Below are 6,000 nucleotides of genomic sequence, written 5' to 3'. Positions count from 1 at the left end.
TAAAGTGTAATAGCTTAAACAAAATTTACGTGTAAAAGATTATACTGAATTAAAGGGTAATAGTTTATACTAAGTTAAATAATTTTTTTTTGTTATACCAAAGCCATAAAGGGTTATCTGCTCAGCTCACCGAGGAAAATGGAACACCTGAATTTAGCGTTGTAAATCGGGAAACATGTTGCTGTACGAGCGGAGGGCAATAGTTTAGCGGAGGGCAATAGTTTATACTAAATTTAAGTGTAATAGTTTATACTAAATTAAAGACTAATAGTTTATCGTAAATTAAAAGTGTAATACTTTATACTAAATTTAAGTGTAATAGTTTATACTAAACTAAGTGAAATAGTTTATACTAAATTAAAGTGTAATAGTTTATAATAAATTAAAGTGTAATAGTTTGTACTTAATTAAAGAGTAATAGTTTGTAATAGATAAAAGGATAATGGTTTATACTAAATTAAAGTGTAATAGTTTATATGCGTGTGTGTGTTTTTTCGTGTAACAAAGCCACAAAGGGATATCTGTTCAGCCCATCGAGAAAAATCGATCCCCTGAATTTAGCTATCTAAATCCGGATATATACTGCTGTACTAGCGGGGGCAAGAGTTTATACTGAATTAAAGTGTAATAGTTTATACTAAATTAAAGGGTTATAGTTTATACTAAATTAAATGGTAATAGTTTATACTAAATTAAAATGTAATAGTTTATACGAAATCAAAAGATAATAAGTTATACTAAATTAAAGTGTCATAGTTTATACTAAATTAAAGGAAACTGGTTTATACTAAATTAAAGGGAAATGGTTTATACTAAATTAAAGGATAATGGTTTATACTAAATTAAGGGTTAATAATTTATACTAAATTAAAGTGTAATAGTTTGTACTAAATTAAAAGATAGCAATTGATACTAAATTAAAGTGTCATAGTTTGTAGTGAATTAAAGTTTCATAGTTTGTAGTGAATTATAGTATAACAGTTTATATTAAATTAAAATAAAATAGCTTATACCAAATTAAAGTGTAATAGTTGGTACTGAATTTAAGTGTAATTGTTGGTACTGAATTTAAGTGTAATAGTTTGTACTTAATTAAAGAGTAATAATTTGTACTAAATAAAACTATAATGGTTTATACTAAATTATTGTGTTTGTGTGTTTTTTGTAAAACAAAACCACAAAAAGATATCTGTTCAGCCCATCGCGAAAAATCGATCCCCTGAATTTAGCTATCCGGAGATATACTGCTGTACTAGCGGGGGCAAGAGTTTATACTAAATCTAAGTGTAATATTTTGTACTGAATTAAAGTGTAATATTTTATACTAAATTAAAAAATAAAAATTTATACTACTTTAAAGTGTAATGGTTTGTTGTAAATGTATGTGTAATTTTTTATACTAAATTAAATGGTAGGTTTATACTAAATTAAAGTGTAATAGTTTATACTAAATTAAAGTGTAATAGTTTATACTAAATTAAAGTGTAATAGTTTATACTAAATTAAAGTGTAATAGTTTATACTAAATCAAAGGGTAATAGTTTATAGTAAATTAAAGTGTGAATCTTTATACTAAATTAAAAGGTAATGGATTATACTGAATTAAAGTGTAATAGTTTGTACTAAATTAAAGTCTAGTAGTTTATATTAAATTAAAGTGTAATTGTTTATATTAAATTAAAGTGTAATTGTTTATATTAAATTAAAGTGTAATTGTTTATACTAAACTAAAGTGTAATAGTTTGGACTGAATTAAAGTGTAATAGTTTATACTAAATTAAAAAATAATAGTTTACACTAAATTAAAGAGAAATAGTTTATACTAAATTTATTTGTAAGAATTGATACTAAATTAAAGGGTAATAGTTCATACTAAATTAAAGTGTAATAGTTTACACTAAATTAAAGGGTAGTAGTTTACACCAAATTAAAATGTAATAGTTTATACAAAATTTACGTGAAAAAGATTATACTGAGTTAAAAGGTAATAGTTTATACTAAGTTAAATAATTTATTTTGTTATACCAAAGCCATAAAGGGTTATCTGCTCAGCTCACCGAGGAATATGGAACACCTGAATTTAGCGTTGTAAATCGGGAAACATGTTGCTGTACCAGCGGAGGGCAATAGTTTATACTAAATTTAAGTGTAATAGTTTATACTAAATTAAAGACTAATAGTTTATCGTAAATTAAAAGTGTAATACTTTATACTAAATTTAAGTGTAATAGCTTATACTAAATTAAAGGCTTATAGTTTATGGTAAATTAAAAGTGTAATACTTTATGCTATATTAAAGTGTAATAGTTTATGCTAAATTAAAGTGTAATACTTTATAATAAATTAAAGTGTAATAGTTTGTAATAGATAAAAGTATAATGGTTTATACTAAATTAAAGTGTAATAGTTTATATGCGTGTGTGTGTTTTTCGTGTAACAGAGCCACAAAGGGATATTTGTTCAGCCCATCGAGAAAAATCGATCCCCTGAATTTAGCTATCTAAATCCGGATATATACTGCTGTATTAGCCGGGGCAAGAGTTTCTAGTAAATTAAAGTGTAATAGTTTGTACTGAATTAAAGTGTAATACTTTATACTAAATTAAAAAGTAATAGTTTATACTACTTTAAAGTGTAATGGTTTATTCTAAATTTGTGTAATAGTTTATACTAAATTAAAGGGTAATAGTTTATACTAAATTAAATGGTAGTAGTTTATACTAAATTAAAGTGTAATAGTTTATACTAAATTAAAGTGTAATAGTTTATACTAAATTAAAGTGTAATAGTTTGTACTAAATTAAAGTGTAATAGTTTATACTAAATTAAAGTGTAATAATTTATATTAAATTAAAGTGTAATAGTTTATACTAAATTTATGTTTAATAGTTTATACTAAATTAAAAAGTAATAATTTACACTAAATTAAAGTTTAATAGTTTATACTAAATTAAAGTGTAATACTTTATAATAAATTAAAGTGTAATAGTTTCTAATAGATAAAAGTATAATGGTTTATACTAAATTAAAGTGTAATAGTTTATATGCGTATGTGTGTGTTTTTCGTGTAACAGAGCCACAAAGGGATATCTGTTCAGCCCATCGAGAAAAATCGATCCCCTGAATTTAGCTATCTAAATCCGGATATATACTGCTGTATTAGCCGGGGCAAGAGATTCTACTAAATTAAAGTGTAATAGTTTGTACTGAATTAAAGTGTAATAATTTATACTAAATTAAAGTGTAATAGTTTATACTAAATTAAAGTGTAATAGTTTATACTAAATTAAAGTGTAATAGTTTGTACTAAATCCAAGTGTAATAGTTTGTACTAAATCCAAGTGTAATAGATTGTACTAAATTAAAGTGTAATAGTTTATACTAAATTAAAGTGTAATAGTTTGTACTAAATCAAAGTGTAATAGTTTATACTAAATTAAAGTGTAATAATTTATATTAAATTAAAGTGTAATAGTTTATACTAAATTTATGTTTAATAGTTTATACTAAATTAAAAAGTAATAATTTACACTAAATTAAAGTTTAATAGTTTATACTAAATTAAAGTGTAATACTTTATAATAAATTAAAGTGTAATAGTTTCTAATAGATAAAAGTATAATGGTTTATACTAAATTAAAGTGTAATAGTTTATATGCGTATGTGTGTGTTTTTCGTGTAACAGAGCCACAAAGGGATATCTGTTCAGCCCATCGAGAAAAATCGATCCCCTGAATTTAGCTATCTAAATCCGGATATATACTGCTGTATTAGCCGGGGCAAGAGATTCTACTAAATTAAAGTGTAATAGTTTGTACTGAATTAAAGTGTAATAGTTTGTACTGAATTAAAGTGTAATAATTTATACTAAATTAAAGTGTAATAGTTTATACTAAATTAAAGTGTAATAGTTTATACTAAATTAAAGTGTAATAGTTTGTACTAAATCCAAGTGTAATAGATTGTACTAAATCCAAGTGTAATAGTTTGTACTAAATCCAAGTGTAATAGTTTGTACTAAATCCAAGTGTAATAGTTTGTACTAAATCCAAGTGTAATAGTTTGTACTAAATCCAAGTGTAATAGTTTGTACTAAATCCAAGTGTAATAGTTTGTACTAAATCCAAGTGTAATAGTTTGTACTAAATCCAAGTGTAATAGTTTATACTAAATTAAAGTGTAATAATTTATATTAAATTAAAGTGTATTAGTTTATACTAAATTTATGTTTAATAGTTTATACTAAATTAAAAGGTAATAATTTACACTAAATTAAAGTTTAATAGTTTATACTAAATTAAAGTGTAATTGTTTATACTAAATTACAGTATAATAATTTGTACTAAATTAAAGTCTATTAGTTTATACTAAATTAAAGGATAGTAGTTTATACTAAATTAAAGGATAGTAGTTTATACTAAATTAAAGTGTAATAGTTTATACTAAATTAAAGTGTAATAGTTTATACTAAATTAAAGTATAATAGTTTGTACTAAATTAAAGTCTATTAGGTTATACTAAATTAAAGGGTAATAGTTTACACTAAATTAAGGTGTAATACTTTATTCTAAATTAAAGTGTAATAGTTTATACTAAATTTATGTGTAATAGTTTATACTAAATTAAAGGGTAATAGTTTATACTAAATTAAAGTGTAATAGTTTATACTAAATTAAAGTGTAATAGTTTGTACTAAATCCAAGTGTAATAGTTTATACTAAATTTATGTTTAATAGTTTATACTAAATTAAAAGGTAATAGTTTATACTAAATTAAAAGGTAATAATTTACACTAAATTAAAGTTTAATAGTTTATACTAAATTAAAGTGTAATAGTTTATACTAAATTAAAGTGTAATAGTTTATACTAAATTACAGTATAATAATTTGTACTAAATTAAAGTCTATTAGTTTATACTAAATTAAAGTCTATTAGTTTATACTAAATTAAAGGATAGTAGTTTATACTAAATTAAAGTGTAATAGTTTATACTAAATTAAAGTATAATAGTTTGTACTAAATTAAAGTCTATTAGGTTATACTAAATTAAAGGGTAATAGTTTACACTAAATTAAGGTGTAATACTTTATTCTAAATTAAAGTGTAATAGTTTATACTAAATTAAAAAATAATAGTTTATACTAAATTTAAGTGTAAAAGTTTATACTAAATTAAAGGGTAATAGTTTATACTAAATTAAAGTGTTATGCTTTATACTTAATTAAAGTGTAATAGTTTATACTAAATTTAAATGTAAAAGTTTATACGTATACATAGTGTAATAGTTCATGCAAAACTAAAGTGTAATGGTTTATATTAAATTAAAGGGTAATAGTTTATAGTAAATTAAAGTGTAACAGTTTATACTATCAACAACTGTAGTATATTATACTATCAACATCTGTTATCTTTTAAAGTTTTTAGATGCATATACTTATTACTGCTACACATAAAAGGTATTTTAATACTTATTAAGTACATTAAAGTTCTACTAATTACCTACGTATTGTAATATTTTACCACGAAATCTACTTTTTTGATTTTTATAAACATGTTCTTAGAAGAATCTGTTTACTCCTCAACGAACTTTGCTATTTTTGTCGTTCTACCTCATCTATTCAATCCTCAAAACTCTGTCTACAAATAACAACAATGGTTACAAATAAAGCTTCTTAACATAAAGCAACATTTTTGACAATATTTGTTAAAATAAGCTCTCGTTCTACCAATCTAATCTCGAAGACTGCTTTTCTTTCGTGTGTATTGACTTAAAAGTAATTTTTATTTTCATCAGTAAACACACAATTATGTCATTTTGTGGGCAAAGATTTTTGTTTTTGTAATTGTAAAGTGATTTATCTGTACCATCCACTCTGTAACATAATCTTCGTACTGTAAAACAGTTTTCGGGATCTCTCTTCCTACAGTAATAAAATGGAAGTAAAATCATTAACATAACTGGCATAGACAGCTCCTAATGCACGTCACAAGTTTAACGT

The sequence above is a fragment of the Tachypleus tridentatus genome, chromosome 2 (genome assembly GCF_004210375.1).
Source record: "Tachypleus tridentatus isolate NWPU-2018 chromosome 2, ASM421037v1, whole genome shotgun sequence".
NCBI lineage: Eukaryota > Metazoa > Arthropoda > Merostomata > Xiphosura > Limulidae > Tachypleus > Tachypleus tridentatus.
The sequence above is the reverse complement of the archived record's forward strand: the minus strand, read 5'-3'. Positions refer to the sequence as shown.